General features: G+C 43.7%; 1 protein-coding gene across 6 annotated transcripts in view; it reads right to left on the minus strand.

Moving 5' to 3' along the window:
• LOC106577220 (zinc finger MIZ domain-containing protein 1) overlaps window positions 1-12,249 on the minus strand; it is a 239,501-nt gene extending 227,252 nt beyond the window's left edge. For 5 of the 6 annotated variants that reach the window (XM_045700993.1, XM_045700991.1, XM_045700992.1 and 2 more), the window contains exon 1: window positions 11,960-12,248. The gene's annotated coding sequence lies outside the window, so the exon portion shown is untranslated. Of the gene's footprint in view, window positions 1-11,959 lie in introns of all 6 variants that reach the window. The other variant, XM_045700990.1, reaches the window with a different exon arrangement.
• Between the last annotated feature and the right edge of the window lie 11,788 nt (window positions 12,250-24,037).

Consider the following 24,037-nt stretch of genomic DNA (forward strand, 5'->3'; position numbering starts at 1 on the left):
AGGCAACAAGCCTATTCAATTCCCTCTCTCTTTCCAAACACAAGACCCCTTCAAACAAGTGGGAAACAAGAGGGAAAAGACTTCCTTCGTGGGAGTTGGCTAGTTAAAAAGTGACAGTCTGCCCCTGATAAGGAACTTGTGACAGAATACCAGTGGCGGAATGTCAGTGGTCGCATGGAGATTTGAAAAAGACAAACAGTGTTGCCAATTGCAACAGTTTACTTTATCGGAACAAGGTGTGTGTATGAATTATAGGCAGTTATTAGTGCCTGTGTCATGCATTATAATGAATTGTACATATCTTAAGGCTTTATTATGCAGTTATAATTCAATATGAAGTGTTACAAGGTAAAATATCATTTTAACCCCTCTCAGCTGAGCAGGACATTGTGACCACTGCTTCCTCCTTCACTAAACAGGAGTGGAAATACGCTGTTCCACTTTCAACATGCATACTTACTGTGGACAGACAGGCAGGAGTGAGGAAATGTAGGTAGTTTCCATTATTCATGTAGGCTACAGTATTAGGAAGGTATGCCACCATCTTTCAACTGACAAAGTCTAACTTTGAGGTATTGAGGACAGCTTCAACATGAGTGTGAGAGGGTTAAACTTTCAGTACACTAGCAGCCTAAAGGCAGCCTAGCTAGTGCTAACAGGGAAGTAGAAGTATCTGTTCTGTTGCCTGCTGAACAGTTATACGCTGAGAGTAGAAAAGCACCTTGGCTGTTCCTGGCTTTTAAAAACAGCAGTGTGTGTTTGTGTGTGTTCTCAAGGAGAACATGCCCCGAGGCAAAACACACATTCAGTTTTTCCCTGTTCTGTTCCGGACTTCCAAAAACAAAGGAATTCCAGAGAAAATAAGGACAGGAAGCCCCCCCCCCACACACGTTGCACGCGCACACTAACAGACATGTTGCGCACACACATACCTCTTATGAAATACAGTTATATTGATTAGATACATCAGGGAGATGTACTTCCGACATGACATCCAGAGATGGGTGTGTGCATGCAGTTCATAGACAGGCTAGCCCTATTCCCTGTCTGTGTCTGATGTTTACCATCCCACCCAGCCCACTATACACAGATCTGGAATCAGCTTTTCCTCATCTATTAGGAGCCGTAAAGGTGAAACGGCTCTGAGAACAGTTGTTAGGGAAACACATAATAACATTACATGTTGTGTATTATGAGGCATTATAAAATAAATTATGAAATCTCAGAAGTCATCTGCCTCGGTCCTCCCGAGTGGTGCAACAGTCTATGTCACTACAGCCCAGGGTTCGATCCCAGGCTGTGTCGCAGAAGGCCGTGACCGGGAGACCCATGAGGTGGCGCACAATTGGCGTCGTCCAGGTTAGGGGACGGTTTGGCCGGCCAGGATTTCCTTGTCCCATCGTGCTCTAGCGACTCCTTGTGGCCGGCCGGGTGCCTGCAAGCTGACTTCGGTCGCCAGGTGTACAGTGTTTCCTCCGACACATTGGTGCGGCTGGCTTCCGGGTTAACCTCTATGGGACCGGCGGGACGAATTCGTCCCACCTACGTAACAGCCACTTGCAGCCTGTGGCGCGATTTTCAAAATCTTAAAAATCCTATTACTTCAATTTCTCAAACATATGACTATTTTACAGCCATTTAAAGATAAGACTCTCGTTAATCTAACCACACTGTCCGATTTCAAAAAGGCTTTACAACGAAAGCAAAACATTAGATTATGTCAGCAGAGTACCAAGCCAGAAATAATCAGACACCCATTTTTCAAGCCAGCATATAATGTCACCAAAACCCAGAAGACAGCTAAATGCAGCACTCACCTTTGATGATCTTCATCAGATGACAACCCTAGGACATTATGTTATACAATACATGCATGTTTTGTTCAATCAAGTTCATATTTATATCAAAAACCAGCTTTTTACATTAGCATGTGACGTTCAGAACTAGCATACCCCCCGCAAACTTCCGGGAATTCGCTAACATTTTACTAAATTACTCACGATAAACGTTCACAAAAAGCATAACAATTATTTTAAGAATTATAGATACAGACCTCCTCTATGCACTCGATATGTCCGATTTTAAAATAGCTTTTTGGTGAAAGCACATTTTGCAATATTCTAAGTACATAGCCCAGGCATCACGGGCTCGCTATTTAGACACCCGGCAAGTTTAGCACTCACCATAATCATATTTACTATTATAAAAATGTCATTACCTTTTGTTGTCTTCGTCAGAATGCACACCCAGGACAGCTACTTCAATAACAAATGTTGGTTTGGTCCAAAATAATCCATCGTTATATCCGAATAGCGGCGTTTTGTTCGTGCGTTCCAGACACTATCCGAAATAGTAAAGAAGTGTCGCGCGCTTGGCGCAATTCCTGACAATAAAATTCAAAGTATTCCATTGCCGTACGTCGAAGCATGTCAACCGCTGTTTAAAATCAATTTTTACGTCATTTTTCTCGTAGAAAAGCGATAATATTCCGACAGGGAATCTCCTTTTCGGCAAACAGAGGAAAAAAATCCCAAAGGCGGGGGCGGTCGGGGTCACGCGCATAAGCTAGTGTCTCTTGATGGGCCACTTGAGAAAGGCGATAATGTGTTTCAGCCTGGGGCTGGAATGACGACATTCTGTTTTTTCCCGGGCTATGAGAGCCTATGGAAGACGTGGGAAGTGTCACGTTAGAGCAGAGATCCTTAGTAAATGATAGAGATGGCAAAGAAGTTCCAGAAATGGTCAGACAGGCCACTTCCTGTAAAGGAATCTCTCAGGTTTTGACCTGCCATTTGAGTTCTGTTATACTCACAGACACCATTGAAACAGTTTTAGAAAATGTAGGGTGTTTTCTATCCATATGTAATAAGTATATGCATATTCTAGTTACTGAGTAGGAGTGGTAACCAGATTAAATCGGGTATGTTTTTTATCCAGCCGTGTCAATGCTGCCCCCTAGCCCTAACAGGTTAAGAGAGAAATGTGTCAAGAAGCAGTGTGGCTTGGCTGGGTTGTGTTTCGGAGGACGCATGGCTCTCAACCTTCGCCTCTCCCGAGTCCGTGCGGGAGTTGCAGCCGATGGGACAAGACTAACTACCAAGTGGATATCACAAAATTGGGGAGAAAAAGGGGTAAAAAGTTTAACTAATAAATCCAAATACAATTTATAAAAAATAAAATAGTAATCTGCTTGCTTTACAGTCTGTTCTTGTTGTTGGTTTACACACCTGGCATAAGTTCCTGAGAAATGGGGATTTGAGCATCTTCTGAATCATTTTAAATCATACAGAAAATGAGAGACTACCGTTGTTTGTCAACAGATGATTATAAATCAGAGCGAGACAATGACAAACATTGTTTTGGAGGCCGCAAGCTGGGCCCTGGCAAGTACTCTGCAGTGGATCAATGCTTCTCTCCGGGAACAAACAATGGTGGGGACACATTTGCGCAACGCACGCGCGCACGCTAGTGTTGCACAATATACTGAAACGTCTATTTTTCGATACTAGAAAATGAAAAACGGTTTGGTGCTAGAACTTATTACTTTTGGTACTTCTGTCAAATGTGTCTCACGGATCAAGTCTGTCTAAGCACAGCCGACGTCCCCCTTATTATAGAGTGAGCACGCCGTGCCTGCTCCACTTAGCCTGCATCATGTTAGCTCCCCTCTCATGCTCCACTTAGCCTGCACTGGGAGTCTGGGCAGCATCATGTTAGCTCCCCTCTCATGCTCCACTAAGCCTGCACTGGGAGTCTGGGCAGCATCATGTTAGCTCCCCTCTCATGCTCCACTTAGCCTGCACTGGGAGTCTGGGCAGCATTATGTTAGCTCCCCTCTCGTGCTGCACTTAAGTTAACACACTTGAATAATGCGACACGGCATGTAGAAATGTTAAATCTGTTAATTACTGTTCGCAAAACAATGTCCATACAGGCTACAACACGTTACAATGCAAGAAGATACCGGTAGCTTCCAGCTTTGCAGGCTAACTTTCCTTGCTAGCTAACAGCTTAAGCTAACATCAATTCACTACCCCTAGTACCTTGTGATAATATGCTAACCATGACAACTAATTGCCACCAAAACTTTATTAATTCACTTAAAATCAGTCTCCCTCTCACGTCTCTCCCAAATATTATCTCTTGCGTCAGTGAACTTATTGCCTCAGCAAACTGACTCTGTGAATAAGGCTCCAACTGACCACCCCCCTCCTACTTCATGAATGATGTCATTACTGGTTAAAGAGCATGCACTTTTATAAAATAAGATACTTCTATGCAAATGTTGTTGATCAGTAGAATAAATTAAGTCTCAAACGGAGGGCAAACAGATTATCCTCTGTAGCCCTATGAAAATCAGCCAAAACTACTGCAAAGGGAGAGAGGAAAATAATATTGTATCTGGTTAAACACATCGACTGGCTGATAAACTGAGGAGATGATTTCCGATTGGGGTGATTTAGGGTTAAGTATCACAAATATATTTTAGATATAGTTTTATTTATGTAGTTTAGATATACTGATGAGTGATATCATTTCAGTGATAACTATTTTAATTAGACAGGTACACGACAGCTGTCATGGGATGAGACAAATATGCTTTTCCTCTGGCCCCCTCTACCCCTCTTTCACCTCGGTCTTTCTCTCTGTCTCTCTCTCACTCTCCACAGTGAGGGAGGTTTTAATATGTCTCTTTATCTGAGCCGCCCAGGCAGCAGGGGTATGAAAGGACCGGCAGGGCTTAGAACCCTGGGAAACAGCCACGCACACACACACACACACACAGGGAAACAGCCTGGCTTACACTGCCAGAGTCACAATGAGGGGAGGGCATCAAGTGGGCACACACACAACTCACACACACATACTCAATCTCTCTCTCTCCGTCTCTAAAGGACACACTCGCTGCTGGCTGAGTGGTTGGGAGGAGGCGGCAGGCAGGGAGAGACAGAGCGCTGTGGGGCTTGCAGTGGCACGCCAATTTGATATTGGGACATGTGGGAACACAACTAAATGTTTACAGTGTACAACAAAAACAGAAACGCAACTGTATATTAGTGTAAATACGTGCTTGCCTCACCTCTTGCCCAAATATTCCATACTCAGGAAATGTGGATACTGCATGCATATCAGTTTTGATTGTCTTATTTTCTCTATTACACAACACCCCAATGGCTAACATTTGACATTCAATTAGTTTCACTGTGTACAAATTATGTCAGAGAACAAGGAATTACAGTAGAAATCTGCTATCTTAATTTGATCACTGTTGTTGCAAAAAAAATCCAGCGCAGCATGAAGTGCAAATTGTAGTGTATTAATTTTTTTGGAAAATGGCTTCTAAAGTTTGTAATTTCCACTTAAAATGGCAGACTTGAACTGCCCTAACGAAAAATCTATCAACCCCTACAAAAAAGTCCATTAATTAGAATCCACATAATAATTCACATTTCCTGTTGGTGCAGGATTATTTTCCTGCTGTGAAAAGCAGAGTCAGATTAAAAAGATACAGTCCGGGATTTTAAGAACTTACAAATTCTTAACATAGTGTACAAATTGGAATTCTTAACATACCATAAAGCACCAGTCAAAAGTTTGGACACATTCCAGGGTTTTTCTTCATTTTTACTATTTTCTACATTGTAGAATAATAGTGAAGACATCAAAACTATGAAATAACACATATTGAAACATGTAGTAACCAAAAATAGTGTTAAACAAATCAGTCTATATTTTATATTTGAGATTCTTCAAAGCAGCCACCCTTTGCCTTGACAGCTTTGCACACTCTTGGCATTCCCTCAACCAGCTTCATAAGGAAGTCACTTGGAATGCAGGTGTGCCTTGTTAAAAGTTCATGTGTGAAATTTCTTTCATTATTAATACATTTGAGCCAATCAGTTGTGTTGTGACAAGGTAGTGGAGGTATACAGAAGATAGCTCTGTTTGGTAAAAGACCAAGTCCATATTATGGCAAGAACAGCTCAAATAAGCAAAGAGAAACGACAGTTTATCATTACTTTAAGACATGAAGGTCAATACGGAACATTTCAAGAACTTTGAACGTTTCTTCAAATGCAGTCGCAAAAACCATCAAGCGCTATGATGGAAGACCCAGAGTTACGTCTTCTGCAGTGATACACCATCCCATCTGGTTTGTGCTTAGTGGGACTATCATTTTTTTTCAACAGGCCAATGACCCAAAACACACCTCCAGGCTGTGTAAGGGCTATTTGACCAAGAAAGAGAGTGATGAGTACTGCATCAGATGACCTGGCCTCTATAATCACCCGACCTCAACCCAATTGAGATGGTTTGGGATGAGTTGGGTTGCAGAGTGAAGGAAAAGCAGCCAGCAAGTGCTCAACATATGTGGGAACTCCTTCAAGACTGTTGGAAAAACATTCCTCATGAAACTGGTTGAGAGAATACCAAGAGTGTGCAAAGCTGTCAAAGGCAAAGTGTGGCTACTTTGAAGAATCTCAAATATATTTTGGATTTGTTTAACACTTTTTTGGTTACTACATGATTCCATATGTGTTATTTCATAGTGTTGATGTCTTCACTATTATTCTACAATGTAGAAAATAGTAAAAATAAAGAAAAATCCTTGAATGAGTAGGTGTGTCCAAACTTTTGAATGGTACTTTATGTATGTATGCATGTGTGTGTGTATAAATACACATACACACAGTTTTTTTTGCAAGACATAACATATACGAAATGGATCACGTTGTACACAATTGTGCAAAACTACTAGCTAAAATTATACAAAACCTCTGTAGCATCACTTTAAGATGGCACATCTGTATGTATCCTAGAGGGTAGGTTGGATGTGATTCTACCGTCTTCATGCAGTCTACACCATCACTCTCCATCCCACACACAGTAACATTAAACCCATAGCCTAAACACACAGTCACAGACAAAGACATGACTCCAGACTTCCTATAAAGGAATAGAAGATCATTATTCTGATGAGGTAATAGAAAATACACTTGAAATAGTAGTGAGGAGAGGTGGGTGGCTTCACAAAAGCAATCAATTACACTGTTATTACTCTGGTATGAGAGAGAGAGACTTGGCAGAGGTTGAAGTTAACTTCCATACAGTCAGAGAGGCTGTATTATCAAACGGGAGACCTATATAACCTACACGGATCACAGAACTGACACAGTGAACTCACCAACCCAGCATGGAAACAGAAGAGACTAATGAGCTAGGCTTGCGTCCTAAATGGCACCCTATCCTCTATAGAGTTCACTACTTTTGACTTCCGAAGTAATGCACTATATAGGGAATAGGGTTCCATGCGGGATGCAGCCCTACTGTACTCACAAGAAAACAGTCTGAGGATAAGGACAACGTGTTTGTCTTAAACAGGATTTACAAGACAAACACACACTAGTGCTAAGTGATTAACTGACAGTGATTTTTTTTCATTATTAAACAACTAATTGACCGAGGTCGGTTCAACTACTTGAATTCCATTTAGTTCTGGGTTTTTTGTGAGCCCAACGTGTCGTTTCTCTAGAGAGAAATAACTATATGGGACGCTGGGCTGAAGGGAGTTGTAGTTTTCACTAAGCAAATATTGAACCTAGTTCAGCTAAGAAATGTGGCAATTAAAAGGGACATTTCAAAAATGTTCAACTTCAAATTCATCATCTCCAGCACCACATGAACATGTGAAAACGGCGCGTTTCTAAGTTTTGATGTAATTGTTTAAAAATCACACAATGCACATCGATGATGATGTCATTGGAAACAATTATCTTCACCTATCTTTTTTACTACAAAACATAGAAACACGCCATATTCACATATGTTGGTGTGGTGCTGGAGACGATGAATATCAAGTTGAATTTGTTATTTTCCTTGAACTACAATGACCATAATCCACTGCGTCTTTTTTTCGCTGCTTGGACAGAGATGGATACCCTTTTACATCTGCTATGTTAGGTTAGATACACACAGACCACATGAGAGAGAGGGATAGTTTGTGAAAGTATGCCTTATCTACTTTGAAAAATGAGTAAAATGATTGCCAGGCTAGCCTAGCTAAATAGGATGACTAAAGACAGTATGGGGAGCAGAGATAACGTTAGACAGTTGTCTGTCTGGCTGCTACTGTCTGAGCAGAGATGAGATGATGACTAAATAAAACTAAGTAATATAGAACTGAAATATTTTATTTCATAGTCATTTCCTATTTTTCTATGTGGACCTGACAGAGACAATGGAATATTATCAATGTTTGCAATTGAATGTTCACTATTTTTGGCTTTTGAATTTCATAATGCATTTAATGTTAAAAAAAATATTTAAAAAATACATTTTTTATAATCAAACCCCAAATGAACCAACCTCAAAAAGCACTAATCGCTCAGCACTAACACACACGCACTCACATGCAGATTGCTCAGACACACACACTTCACTGCCACAGACACAGTGAGTGAAGATTTCATCAGCAGTAAAAATGTGAAGGTAATTGCTTGCGATGGTGAGAAATCGTGAGGCAGGCAGCCAGTCAGTCAACCAGTCAGTCAGTCAGTCAGTCAGTCAGTTAGCCAGTCAATCAGTAAGTCAGCTGCCCAGCCAGTCAGTCAGCCAGGTAGGCAGGGAAACAGGCAGGCATGGTGGACAGATGGACAGACGGACAGTGGTAGGGAACATTGTGTTCTCCTTGAACTCTCATCTTGTTCCTTGTGGAGCATCCTAGCCGGGTGTCATTTATCATTCAAGGGCCCCTGCTCCAGCACTGCCCAGACACACACACAGGCATGCACACACACTGCTCAGACACACGCACTGCTCAGACACACGCACTGCAGAAGGGAACTGAACAGGACGTGGCCATTGTGACATCCCCTTCCCTGCACTCGTTACGCAAAGTACCAACGAACGTCAAATCAAACATGCATGAGCCAGTGACAGGGTAAGGCCAGTGAGTTCTCTTTATCCCGTCTCCCTCTCTCACTCTTTCACTCACATGTACTTTCTGTTTCTCTACCTGTATCTACCACTCTTCTCTCTCTCTCCCTCTCACTCTGCCTCTCTCAAGGAAAGGCACTTACAGAGACAGAGGCTATATGCTGTTCTAATACCTTACTGAAGTAAAGGCTCTCATTAAACGAGTGAGTGTTACCGGCTGACCTTCCCCCCCAGAAGACTGGTCTGAGGCTGGTTGGCAGAGGTAAAATGGATAGATAGGCCCCACAGGGCAGCAGGCAGGCAGCACTCACAGATGTGTGAATAGAAGTCAGTAACAGTGAGTCAGAGTACCAGTCTGCGCTCTCTTGAAATGTGCTCATTTACAATAGTTTAACACCCTATAAACAAAACAAAATAGTAGTTTGATCTGTCGCTCTCTCTCTCTCTCAACCTAGCTGAGTAAATATGGTTAGAGTGACAGTTTCTATTAAGGTCTAATGCTACACAATAGTAATTCAAATCAAATGGAATTGCGACCAGGAGGCTATCATGCAGTCAAGTTAATCAATAGCCTTTTGGAGAGAGAGATAACAAATTCAATAGTGTGAACACTGAGGGAGTCTGATACAGTCAAATTCAAATGGAACACTTCAGATATGCAATATGTCCAAATGTAAAAGCTCCATGCAGTTTTAGATTTTCCTAATATTCCTCTGTATTATTGACATATTTCTCCACTTGGAATTATTTTCCCTGTCATAAATTTCAAGAAAAGACAAATTGAAGCATTTCACAAAAACAACGGTGATATGTTCAACAACCCAGAGAACCACGCCACACAGAGAGAATCTGACTGACAGAAACAAAGGTTGTCTTGTGCTATGGGACAGACGGATAGGAGTGGGTGGTATAAGAGCCAAAGGCAAGACACCAGCAGACAGAGAATCCATGTCTAGTGAACGAGTCTGAGTGAACACCAGCCAACAATTTCACAACCCTCCACAATAGAACACTAACAGTTAGGTGAAACAGCAAGCTGTCAAAGCAGTGATTAGTGTGGTGAAGGTTATAAATGCATTACCTTAGCTCAATTCTAGGCTCTGAGGCTGTGGAATGGGAATAGACAGAATATGGAAGAAGAATGGAACTACTATGAGTTTGTGATTGAGTAAGGAGCAATGGGAGTGTATTTACAGGGTTTCATCTTGCTTTATTTCCTTTTCTCCATTGCCTCATGAATGCAGATAGGTGGATGGGCTTCCCTCATACAGCTTGTTATCTTGGCTGACTAGGGAAGCTGTGGGTGGAATAGCAACAGAATCATAATACACATCCCGGCCTAGTTCCAATATGCATATGATTAATTTCCTTGTTTCCTCTATGGTCTCCCTTAATCCACCACTTCACTCACCCACACTGTCAGCCCATAAACACAGCATTGATTCCAATTGTATTGATTGGCTTCGTTTCCTTGTCTCCTTTCCTTCATGACTGCTGACAGGTGAAAAAAAGGTGGATGGATGGGCTTCCCTCATACAACTTGCACCTGTTATCTTGACTGACAGTGAGATAGTGTGTGTATGGTGTGAGGCTTCACTCCCACTTTAGAAGTGTTGTTAACTTACAGTTACACTGACTAGGTCAAGTTTACTGTTTCCAATTATGTTTTATTAACACATTCTTACAAGCTGTGTCTATTAATCAATTATAAACATAAAACATTCCAGTTAAGTTCAGGACAGTGTAAGCAGCTGGTAAATATGTTCACATTTAAGCTGTGTGTATTGTAGACTACATTAAACTACCTTTATGATAACAAACAAAACCCATCCATGTGCCTATTTATTACCTGTTGGGTTACCATTTTCTGGAAGTGGAGTTTCATGCCCCTTTACAACATTTGAAATCACACATCCATAGCCTTTCCTCCTTCCCTGCCTCTCTCTGAACTACCGCAGCCGCTCCAACTCGTGTTTCCCCCAGCTCCCATACCTCACTAACGAGAGGAAAGGGGCATTCTCTCTCTCCCCCCTCCCGTTCATTCAGTGCAGTCTACAGGATTTTTTCTCTGCGAGTTGGCTGCTCTCTGTCTTTCTCCCATCATGGCCCGGGTGGAGAGGGTAATGAAAGAGAAGCCAGTTCTGCTCCCTCCTTTTCTCCCTCCCTCCTACCCACCCACCGGGAGGTCCGCCCGCCGCTGCCCCGGCTGGCCTCACATCCAGACGGAGGAATTTATCGGGGAGGGCTCGCCAGAGACGCCGCCGCCCGTGGCACGCACAGCGATAGGTTTTCTGCAAGTCTGATTGGAAAATACAATGCAAGATATAAAGTCTATTTTAACAGTTCAGTGCTGCATAATTTACGTGGCGCGCGCATACAAATAGCCTAGTAGGCTAGGCCTACACATTTTTACATGTTGAGAGCGGGAGATACAAATGTTACATTGGAACACTAACAACGTGCCAAAACAGCAAAGCAGTTTGGATTTGTGGTAGGCTATTATTACAACAGGTAGGCTTGGCTATTTTAGAAAGCAGTCAACTCAGTCCAGCCTTGTTTTGCTTGCTGAACTAGCCTATTAGTTAACTGACATACATTCCCAGATTAAGGGAAGATTAACCCCAGTAAACTAATCAACGTAATTTGTTTACCAACAATCAAACAGCCTTCTCTAATTTCTCAATGTAGGCTAAACGCAACCGAACAAACCACAACTAACCGCAAGCAACAAATCCACGCTATGCACGGACCTAGCTAAAAGGATCTGTTTCTAGACTCGAACACAATAGTAAACATTTTTTTTAACTATCCAGTTTAAGTATACCGGCTAGTTCTGATTCTCTGGCTTCTAGGGCAGTCTATTGTTGGCGCTGGGGTCGAGTCTGGCCAGCGAGAAGCGAACTCATCGAAGGCAGTAACGTTAATGCCCACACACAAAACCATGTCTGTCGGTGCAACCAACCCACGGCGAGGTGTGATTGAACAACCTACAATACGGAAACAACCACGAAACGGAACTTACTTTTAGCTCGGCTAGGAGAAGAAATCCGCTTTGTTTTCCCGAATTTCGTGTAGACCTACACTGCGTCCCTTTTCACTTCACAAATACAAGAAAAACCGATCACCGTAGCGTTGGCGTGTGAGTGACTGAATCAACTACCGTAGAGAGCCACGGCAAGTTGAAGTGTCAAATTACACTGGCTATTCAGTTACCACAGAAGGAGCCATGCTTGGCGGCTGCTGACAAAATGTGTCCCAGATTCCGGTGGTGGGAGCGATTTAGGAATACTACGGGAGTGACCTGCCATACAGAAAGGCCATAGGACAAGCTGTAAACGCCTGAGCGGACGAGAGTGAAATCATTTTTGCCACGGTCAGTTTGGATTTCGATTCTTAGTGGAGGAGGTGTGTTTGGTAATGTATTACCAACTGAATACATTATTCAAATATTTATAAACTGTTGAAATCAAATCACTCAAAAACGTGCTTAAACAATTTAATAGATGTAGGCCTATATTAGGACTAATATTGATTATATAAATGATGATACTAATAGCTTAATAATAACAAATGGTAATAATGATTACAATGATAATACACAAATCAATACAAATATGCCTATATTGTAATAATAATAACAATAACACTCACTTAATAATAATAACATAGGCTAGCTAATATGTCTACATAAACACTATTCACAATATGCATAATAATTATTATAATTGAAATAATAAGAGAATATTATAATTAGGCCTAATGGCATATAAAATAAACAAATTATTGTTGTTGTTATCATTAGGCTATTATTTTCCTCCTCATCATCATTGTCATCTCTGAATAACAACATCGTTGATAGCCTATATTTTACATGTCACACCCGCACTCAGTCGTCGACAGAGAGTCAGAGCGCCATGCAGATCTTTGGTAAGTAGGCTATCGGTTCCGTATTTTGCGAGTCACCGGTCTCCGACGGAAGCTACGGAATAACAAAGACATGTTTGAGAGGCGAGCAGCGGCAGCTACAGCGGCAGGCTTGGCTGAGTGGTGACGTCAAGGAACAATGTCTCCCCGACATACATGCATGCGCTCGCACACACATGAATGAGTGCACACACGCGTGCATGCACACTTCGCGCACACACACACGCACACTCATACACACACGCACACTCATACACACACACACACACACACCTATATACACACACACACACACGCACACAGAGCAGGCAAGCTCTTAGTGAAGCACAGCTGAACTGCCCGGAGGGAGGGCCAAGCAGTGCTGAAGCTGGAGCAGTACATCAAATAGAATCAATCACTTCTCATGCTGTGCTTGTTTCTCTCCTTCCCTCCTTCTAGTCCTGCCTTTCATTCTTGTTATCTCTCTCTCTCTCTCTCTCTCTCTCTCTCTCTCTCTCTCTCTCTCTCTCTCATTCAATTTCAATTTAAGGGCTTTATTGGCATGGAAAGCGTATGTTAACATTGCCAAAGCAAGTGAAGTAGATAGTAAACAGAAGTGAAATAAACAAAAAAATTGACAGTAAATATTACACTCACATTACACTCGCATTATTTGGTGTTTTACATTGTGCACAGAGGATTTTTTTGCAGAATTCTGCATGCAGAGTCTTAATTTGGTGTTTGTCCCATTTTGTGAATTTTTGGTTGGTGAGCGGACCCCAGACCTCACAACCATAAAGGGCAATGGGTTCTATAACTAGGTTTCTATAACTAATTTAAGTGTTTTTAGTCAGATCCTAATTGGTATGTCAAATTTTATGTTCCTTTTGATGGCGTAGAAGGCCATTCTTGCCTTGTCTCTCAGATCGTTCACAGTTTTGTGGAAGTTACCTGTGGCACTGATGTTTAGGCTGAGGTATGTATCGTTTTTTTGTGTGCTCTAGAGCAACGGTGTCTAGATGGAATTTGTATTTGTGGTCCTGGCAACTGAGATTTACTGAGATTTACTGTCAGTGCCTAGGTCTGACAGAATCTGTGCAGAAGATCTAGGTGCTGCTATAGATCCTCCTTGGTTGGGGACAGACTCACCAGATCATCAGCAAACAGTAGACATTTGACTTCAGATTCTAGTGTTCAAGTGCCCTCGCCAATTCATTGATATATATGTTGAAGTGGGTGGGGCTTAAGCTGCATCCCTGTCTCACCCTACTGCCCTGTGGAAAGAAATGTGCGTGTTTTTTGCCCATTTTAATCGCACATTTGTTTTTTGTGTACATGGATTTTATAATGTTGTATGTTTCAAGCAGACCACCATAATCCCTGTGACCATGAACACTTAAGATAACCTGCCTAAAACTACCGACCCGTGGAACTCACGTCTGTAGCCATGAAGTGCTTTGAAAGGCTAGTCATGGCTCACATCAACACCATTATCCCAGAAACCCTAGACCCACTCCAATTTGCATACCGCCCCAACAGATCCACAGATGACGCAATCTCTATTGCACTCCACACTACCCTTTCACACCTGGACAAAAGGAACACCTATGTGAAAATGCTATTCATTGACTACAGCTCAGCATTCAACACCATAGTGCCCTCAAAGCTCATCACCAAGCTATCCTGTACTTCCTAACCGGCCGCCCCCTGGTGGTAAGAGTAGGTAACCACACATACGCCATGCTGATCCTCAACACAGGGGACCCTCAGAGGTGTGTGCTCAGTCCCCTCCTGTACTCCCTATTCACTCATGACTGCACGGCCAAGCACGACTCCAATACCATCATTAAGTTTGCCAATGACACAACAGGCCTGATCACTAACAACAACGAGACAGCCTATAGGGAGGAGGTCAGAGATCTGACTGTGTGGTGCAAGGACAACAACCTCTCCCTCAACGTGATCAAGACAAAGGAGATGATTGTGGACTACAGGAAAAGGAGGCCCGAGCACGCACCCATTCTCATCGATGGGGCTGTAGTGGAGCAGGTTGAGAGCTTCAAGTTCCTTGGCATCCACATCACCAACAAACTAACATGGTTCAAGCACATCAAGATAGTCATGAAAAGGGCACGACAAACCCTATTCCCCCTCACAAGACTGAAAATATTTGGCATGAGTCCTCAGATCCTCAAAAGGTTCTACAGCTGCACTATCGAGAGCATCCTGACGGGTTTGATCACTGTCTGGTATGGCAACTGCTCAGCCTCCGACCGCAAGGCACTACAGAGGGTAGTGCGTACGGCCCAGAGCTCCACCGGGGCCAAGCTTCCTGCCATCCAGGACCTCTATACCAGGCGGTGTCAGAGGAAGGCCCTAAAAATTGTCAGAGACTCCAGCCACCCTGGTCATAGACTGTTCTCTCTGCTACCACACGGCAAGTGGTACCGGAGCACCAAGTCTAGGTCCAAGAGGCTTCTAAACACCCCGAAGCCATAAAACTCCTGAACATCTAATCAAATGGCTACCCAGACTATTTGCATTGCCCCCCCCCCCCCTCTTCTACGCTGCTGCTACTCTCTGTTATTATCTACGCACAGTCACTTTAATAACTCTACCTACATGTACATATTACCTCAATTATCTCGACTAACCAGTGACCCCGCACATTGACTGTTTACCGGTACCCCCTGTATAAAGCCTCGCTATTATCTTACTGCTGCTCTGTAATTATTTCTTACTTTTTTTTAGGTATTTTCTTAAAACTGCATTGTTGCTTAAGGGCTTGTAAGTAAGCATTTCACTGTAAGGTCTACACCTGTGACAAATACAATTTGATTTGATTTGATTTGAAAAAGATTGGAGAAGTGGTTTACCCATACATCTCCGTTTTGGATAGATAACTCTTTGTGTTGTTGTTTGTTTTCCAATTTTCCCAGAAGTGGTTAGAGTCTATGGATTATTCAGTTACATTGAGTCTGATGTGTTGTTCCTTCTTTTTCCATAGTGTACAGTACAGTACAGTCAAAAGTTTGGACACACCTACTCATTCAAGGGATTTTCTTAATTTTTACTATTTTCTACATTGTAGAATAATAGTGAAGACATCAAAACTATGAAATAACACATATGGAATCATGTAGTAACCAAAAAAGTGTTAAACAAATCCAAATATATTTGATTCTTCAAAGTAGACAACCATTGCCTTGATGGCAGCTTTGCACACTCTTGGCATTCTCTCAACCAGCTTCACCTGGAATGATTTTTCAAGTCTTGAAGGAGTTCCCACATATGCTGAGCACTTGTTGGCTGCTCTTCCTTCACTTTAAAATCCAAGATGGCGTAGCAGTCGGATGTGTGTTTGTCTTGTCCCATATATATAGTCTTTCTGAGTTTTTTTGTATATATTTTAATCTCACTTTCCATCTATGAACTAAATATACTTTCCTGCAACCCGCCTCACCCAATGTGGTACGGATCTGCTATTTTTATACTTTATAACTTGAACCTCCATCAGAAGCTAGCCAACTAACTAGCTAGTAGTCATTGTAAGCCACTACTAGCGGTCTTCACCTTTAGCTCGGACACCAGCCAGCTTTAGCTCGGTCAATACCTGCCAGTCTGCACAGCGCGATATCAACCCAGAGCATATCGGACTGCTTTTCTCTACCACATCCCCGGATTCCTGCCGCAATCTCTGGACCATTACACCGCATCATCGCAGCTAGCTAGCTGCAGCCGAGTGGCAATTGCTGGCTAACACCTCTGTCCCGAACCAAGCACCAGTTAGCCTTGAGCTAGCCTCGAGCTAGGCCCATCTCCCAGCTAGCCGGTGAATGTATACCAGCTAACTCTTGGGCTACAATACCTCTTTTGCCAGTTGGCCTGGACCCTTTATTGTCGACACCGAGCCCCGCCGATCCATCACGACTGGTCTGCCAGTCAATATGCCTTGTCTACTGCTTTCTGATTATTTTTAAATTTTTAATTTCACTGTAGAGCTTTTAGTCGTACCCTTATCCTACTCCTCCTCTGTTCGTCTGGTGATTTAGAGGTTAACCCAAGCCCTGTAGCCCCCAGTACTACACCTATTCCCCAGGCGCTCTCATTTGTTGACTTGGCTTCATGCATGTTAACTTTTTTGCTTTATGCACTGCTTTAGCACACTTAGGCAACCCTGATGTCCTAGCCGTGTCTGAATCCTGGCTTAGGAAGGCCATCAAAAATTCTGACATTTTCATCCCCAACTACAACATTTTCCGTCAAGATAGAACTCCAAACGGGCGGAGTTGCAATCTACTGCAGAGATAGCCTGCAGAGTTCTGTCATACTATCCAGGTCTGTGCCCAAACAGTTCGAGCTTCTACTTTTAAAAATCCACCTTTCCAGAAGTAAGTCTCTCACTGTTGCCACTTCTTATAGACCTCCCTCAGCCCCCAGCTGTCCCCTGGACACCATATGTGAATTGATTGCCCCCCATCTATCTTCAGAGTTCATACTGTTAGGTAACCTAAACTGGGATATGCTTAACACCCCGGCCGTCCTACAATCTAAGATAGATTCCCTCAATCTCACACATATTATCAAGGAACCTACCAGGTACAACCCTAAATCCATAAACATGGGCACCCTCATAGATATCATCCTGACTAACTTGCCCTCTAAATACACCTCTGCTGTCTTCAACCAGGATCTCAGCGATCACTGCCTCAATGCCTGCGTATGTAATGGGTCAGCAGTCAAATGACCACCCCTCATCACTGTCAAATACTCCCTAAAACACTTCAGCGAGCAGGCCTTTCTAATCGACCTGGCCCGGGTATCCTGGAAGGATATTGACCTCATCTCGTCAGCAGAGGACGCCTGGTTGTTCTATAAAAGTGCTTTCCTCACCATCTTAAATAAGCATGCCCCATTCAAAAAAAGTTGAATTAAGAACAAATATAGCCCTTGGTTCACTCCAGACTTGACTGCCCTTGACCAGCACAAAAACATCCTGTGGCGTACTGCATTCGCATTGAATAGCCCCCGCTATATGCAACTTTTCAGGGAAGTCAGGAACCAACATACACAGTCAGTCAGGAAACCAAAGGCTAGCTTTTTCAAACAGAAATTTGCATCCTGTAGCACTAATTCCCAAAAGTTTTGGGACACTGTAAAGTCCATGGATAATAAGAGCACCTCCTCCCAGCTGCCCACTGCACTGAGGCTAGGAAACACTGTCCCCACCGATAAATCTACGATAATCAAGAATTTCAATAAGCATTTTTCTACAGCTGGCCATGCTTTCCAACTGGCTACCCCTACCCCAGCCAACAGCTCTGCACCCTCCGCAGCAACTTGCCCAAGCCCCCACCCAAGCTTCTCCTTCACCCAAATCCAGATAGCTGATGTTCTGAAAGAGCTGCAAAATCTGGACCCTACAAATCAGCTGGGCTAGAAAATCAGGACCCTCTCTTTCTAGAATTATCCACCGCAATTGTTGCAACCCCTAATACTAACTTGTTCAACCTGTCTTTCGTATCGTCTGAGATCCCGAAAGATCGGAAAGCTGCCGCGGTCATCCCTCTCTTCAAAGTGGATACTCTCTAGACCAAAACTGTTACAGACCTATATCCATCCTGCCCTGCCTTTCTAAAGTCTTTGAAAGCCAAGTTAACAAACACATCACCAACCATTTCGAATCCCACGGTACCTTCTCCACTATGCAATCTGGTTTCCGAGCTGGTCATGGGTGCACCTCAGCCACGCTCAAGGTCCTAAATGTTATCATAACCGCCATCAATAAAAGACAGTACTGTGCAGCCGTCTTCATCTACCTGGCCAAGGCTTTCGACTCTGTCAATCACCGCATTCTTATCGGCAGACTCAATAGCCTTGGTTTCTCAAATGACTGCCTCGCCTGGTTCACCAACTACTTCTCAGATATAGTTCAGTGTGTCAAATTGGAGGGTCTGTTATCCGGACCTCTGGTAGTCTCTATGGGGGTGCCACAGGGTTCAATTCTCGGGCAGACTATTTTCTCTGTATATATCAATGGTGTCGCTCTTGCTGCTGGTGATTCTCTGATCCACCTCTACGCAGACAACATCATTCTGTATACATCTGGCCCTTCTTTGGACACTGTGTTAAAACCTGTTAGGGCTAGGGGGCAGCATTTGCACGTCTGGATATTTTTTTTTTACCCGATTTAATCTGGTTACTAATCCTACCCAGTAACTAGAATATGCATATACTTATTATATATGGATAGAAAACACTCTAAAGTTTCTAAAACTGTTTGAATGGTGTCTGTGAGTATAACAGAACTCATTTGGCAGGCAAAACCCTGAGACATTTTCTGACAGGAAGTGGATACCTGATGTGTTGTATTGACTTTAAACCTATCCCATTGAAAAACACAGGGGCTGAGGAATATTTTGGCACTTCCTATTGCTTCCACTAGATGTCACCAGCCTTTACAAAGTGTTTTGAGTCTTCTGGAGGGAGATCTGACCGAACAAGAGCCATGGAACGATGATGTCCCATTAGACACCTGGCGCGCGAGTTCATGTTGGGTACCCTCGTTCCAATACGTTATAAAAGAGTATGCATTCGTCCACCTTGAATATTATTCATGTTCTGGTTAAAAAAGGCCCTAATGATTTATGCTATACAACGTTTGACATGTTTGAACGAACGTAAATATATTTTTTCCCCTCGTTCATGACGAGAAGTCCGGCTGGCTTAGATCATGTGCTAACAAGACGGAGATTTTTGGACATAAATGATGAGCTTTTTTGAACAAAACTACATTCGTTATGGACCTGTGATACCTGGAAGTGACATCTGATGAAGAGAATCAAAGGTAATGGATTATTTACATAGTATTTTCGATTTTAGATCTCCCCAACATGACGTCTAGTCTGTATCGCAACGCGTATTTTTCTGGGCGCAGTGCTCAGATTATTGCAAAGTGTGATTTCCCAGTAAGGTTATTTTTAAATCTGGCAAGTTGATTGCGTTCAAGAGATGTAAATCTATAATTCTTTAAATGATTATATAATATTTTACCAATGTTTTCTAATTTTAATTATTTAATTTGTGACGCTGACTTGACTGCCGGTTATTGGAGGGAAACGATTTCCTCAACATCAATGCCATAGTAAAACGCTGTTTTTGGATATAAATATGAACTTGATAGAACTAAAAATGCATGCATTGTCTAACATAATGTCCTAGGAGTGTCATCTGATGGAGATTGTAAAAGGTTAGTGCATCATTTTAGCTGGTTTTATGGTTTTGGTGACCCTGTCTTTGACTTGACAAAACATTACACACAACTCTTGTAAATGTACTGTCCTAACATACTCTAAATTTATGCTTTCGCCGTAAAACCTTTTTGAAATCGTAAAACGTGGTTAGATTAAGGAGATGTTTATCTTTCAAATGGTGTAAAATAGTTGTATTTTTGAAAAATTTGAATTTTGACATTTATTTGGATTCAAATTTGCCGCTCTTGAAATGCACCTGCTGTTGATGGAGTGCACCACGGGTGGCACGCTAGCGTCCCACCTAGCCCATAGAGGTTAACAAACCTCCAAACGAGCTTCAATGCCAAACAAAACTCCTTCCGTGGCCTACAACTGTTCTTAAATGCTAGTAAAATGAAATGCATGCTCTTCGACCGATTGCCGCCCACCCGACTAGCATCACTACTCAGGATGGTTCTGACTTAGAATATGTGGACAACTACAAATACCTAGGTGTCTGGTTAGACTGTAAACTCTCCTTCCAGACTCACATCAAGCATCTCCAATCCAAAATTAAATCTAGAATCGGCTTCCTATTTCGCAACAAAGCCTCCTTCACTCATGCTGCCAAACATACCCTCGTAAAACTGACTATCCTACCGATCCTTGACTTCGGTGATGTTATTTTCAAAATAGCCTCCAACACTCTACTCAGCAAATTGGATGTAGTCTATCACAGTGCCATTCGTTTTGTCACAAAATCCCCATATACTACCCACCACTGCGACCTGTATGCTCTCGTTGGCTGGCCCTCGCTACATATTCGTCGCCAAACCCACTGGCTCCAGGTCATCTATAAGTCTTTGCTAGGTAAAGCCCCGCCTTATCTCAGCTCACTGGTCACCATAGCAACACACACCCGTAGCACGCGCTCCAGCAGGTATATTTCACTGGTCATCCCCAAAGCCAACACCTCTTTGGCTGCCTTTCCTTCCAGTTCTCTGCTGCCAATGACTGAAACAAAGTGCAAAAATCACTGAAGCTGGAGACTCATATCTCCCTCACTAACTTTAAGCATCAGCTGTCAGAGCAGCTTACCGATCACTGCCCTGTACACAGCCCATCTGTAAATTGTAACAAGGCCTCCTAGTAGGAGGGGTGTGTGTAGGAATCAGGAGCAGGAGAGCAGAGAAGTTCCAGTGGCACACAATGTTTAATCAGGCGGTCCCGAAGGCACAATACAAACACAATGGGGAAAACTGCACAAACGTAGTCGCCACCCACAGGGAATAAATTGCACACACGGAGGAGAAACCTCGACTCCACAAACAAAAGCGCGTAAGCACACGGTAAACATATACCGAATAAATAAACGAAATGCCGTGATGCAGGCACGCACCCCTTACAAGCAAATACACAACAAATAATCCTGCACAAAGCCTAGCCTACAGCGGGGTGTATATAAACCCACCGAAATCAACTAAACTGAACACAGGTGTGAAAAAACAGACAGACACAAGCGAAAAGGAAAATGGGATCGGTGGCAGCTAGTAGGCCAGCGACAACGACCGCCGAGCACCGCCCGAACAGGGAGAGGAGCCTCCTTGGTTGGAAGTCGTGACATAAATAGCCCACCCAACTACCCTCATCCCCATATTGTTATTTATTTTTCTTGCTCTTTTGGGGGTGAGAGAGCGGGAGCAGACGTGACAGTAAGTCTCTGTGGATAAGAGCGTCTGCTAAATGACTAACATGTTAATATACACTGCTCAAAAAAATAAAGGGAACACTTAAACAACACAATGTAACTCCAGGTCAATCACACTTCTGTGAAATCAAACTGTCCACTTAGGAAGCAACACTGATTGACAATAAATTTCACATGCTGTTGTGCAAATGGAATAGACAACAGGTGGAAATTATAGGCAATTAGCAAGACACCCCCAATAAAGGAGTGGTTCTGCAGGTGGTGACCACAGACCACTTCTCAGTTCCTATGCTTCCTGGCTGATGTTTTGGTCACTTTTGAATGCTGGCGGTGCTTTCACTCTAGTGGTAGCATGAGACAGAGTCTACAACCCACACAAGTGGCTCAGGTAGTGCAGCTCATCCAGGATGGCACATCAATGCGAGCTGTGGCAAGAAGGTTTGCTGTGTCTGTCAGCGTAGTGTCCAGAGCATGGAGGCGCTACCAGGAGACAGGCCAGTACATCAGGAGATGTGGAGGAGGCCGTAGGAGGGAAACAACCCAGCAGCAGGACCGCTACCTCCGCCTTTGTGCAAGGAGGAGCAAATCAAATCAAATTTATTTATATAGCCCTTCGTACATCAGCTGATATCTCATAGTGCTGTACAGAAACCCAGCCTAAAACTCCAAACAGCAAGCAAAGCATGTGAAAGAAGCACGGTGGCTAGGAAAAACTCCCTAGGAAAAACTCCCTATAAAGGCCAAAAACCTAGGAAGAAACCTAGAGAGGAACCAGGCTATGAGGGGTGGCCAGTCCTCTTCTGGCTGTGCCGGGTGGATATTATAACAGAACATGGTCAAGATGTTAAAATGTTCATAAATGACCAGCATGGTCAAATAATAATAATCATAGTAGTTGTCGAGGGTGCAACAAGCACGTCCGGTGAACAGGTCAGGGTTCCATAGCCGCAGGCAGAACAGTTGAAACTGGAGCAGCAGCACGGCCAGGTGGACTGGGGACAGCAAGGAGTCATCATGCCAGGTAGTCCTGAGGCATGGTCCTAGGGCTCAGGTCCTCCGAGAGAAAGAAAGAAAGAGAGAAAGAGAGAATTAGAGAGAGCATATTTAAATTCACACAGGACACCGGATAAGACAAGAGAAATACTCCAGATGTAACAGACTGACCCTAGCCCCCCGACACATAAACTACTGCAGCATAAATACTGGAGGCTGAGACAGGAGGGATCAGGAGACACTGTGGCCCCATCCGATGAAACCCCCGGACAGGGCCAAACAGGCAGGATATAACCCCACCCACTTTGCCAAAGCACAGCCCCCACACCACTAGAGGGATGTCTCCAACCACCAACTTACCGTCCTAAGACAAGGCCGAGTATAGCCCACAAAGATCTCCGCCACGGCACAACCCAAGGGGGGGGCGCCAACCCAGACAGGAAGACCACGTCAGTGACTCAGCCCACTCAAGTGACGCACCCCTCCCATGAACGGCAAGGAAGAACACCAGTACGCCCCTGTAATAGGGTTATAGGCAGAGAATCCCAGTGGAGAGAGGGGAGGAGCAGGAGGAGCACTGCCAGAGCCCTGCAAAATGACCTCCAGCAGGCCACAAATGTGCATGTGTCTGCTCAAACGGTCAGAAACAGACTCCATGAGGGTGGTATGAGGGCCCGACGTCCACAGGTGGGGGTTGTGCTTACAGCCCAACACCGTGCAGGGCGTTTGGCATTTGCCAGAGAACACCAAGATTGGCAAATTCGCCACTGGCGCCCTGTGCTCTTCACAGATGAAAGCAGGTTCACACTGAGCACATGTGACAGACGTGACAGAGTCTGGAGACACCGTGGAGAACGTTCTGCTGCCTGCAACATCCTCCAGCATGACCGGTTTGGTGGTGGGTCAGTCATGGTGTGGGGTGGCATTTCTTTGGGGGGCCGCACAGCCCTCCATGTGCTCGCCAGAGGTAGCCTGACTGCCATTAGGTACCGAGATGAGATCCTCAGACCCCTTGTGAGACCATATGCTGGTGCGGTTGGCCCTGGGTTCCTCCTAATGCAAGACAATGCTAGACCTCATGTGGCTGGAGTGTGTCAGCAGTTCCTGCAAGAGGAAGGCATTGATGCTATGGAGTGGCCCGCCCGTTCCCCAGACCTGGATCCAATTGAGCACATCTGGGACATCATGTCTCGCTCCATCCACCAACGCCACATTGCACCTCAGACTGTCCAGGAGTTGGCGGATGCTTTAGTCCAGGTCTGGG

The sequence above is a fragment of the Salmo salar genome, chromosome ssa18 (assembly GCF_905237065.1).
Source record: "Salmo salar chromosome ssa18, Ssal_v3.1, whole genome shotgun sequence".
Taxonomy (NCBI): Eukaryota; Metazoa; Chordata; class Actinopteri; order Salmoniformes; family Salmonidae; genus Salmo; species Salmo salar.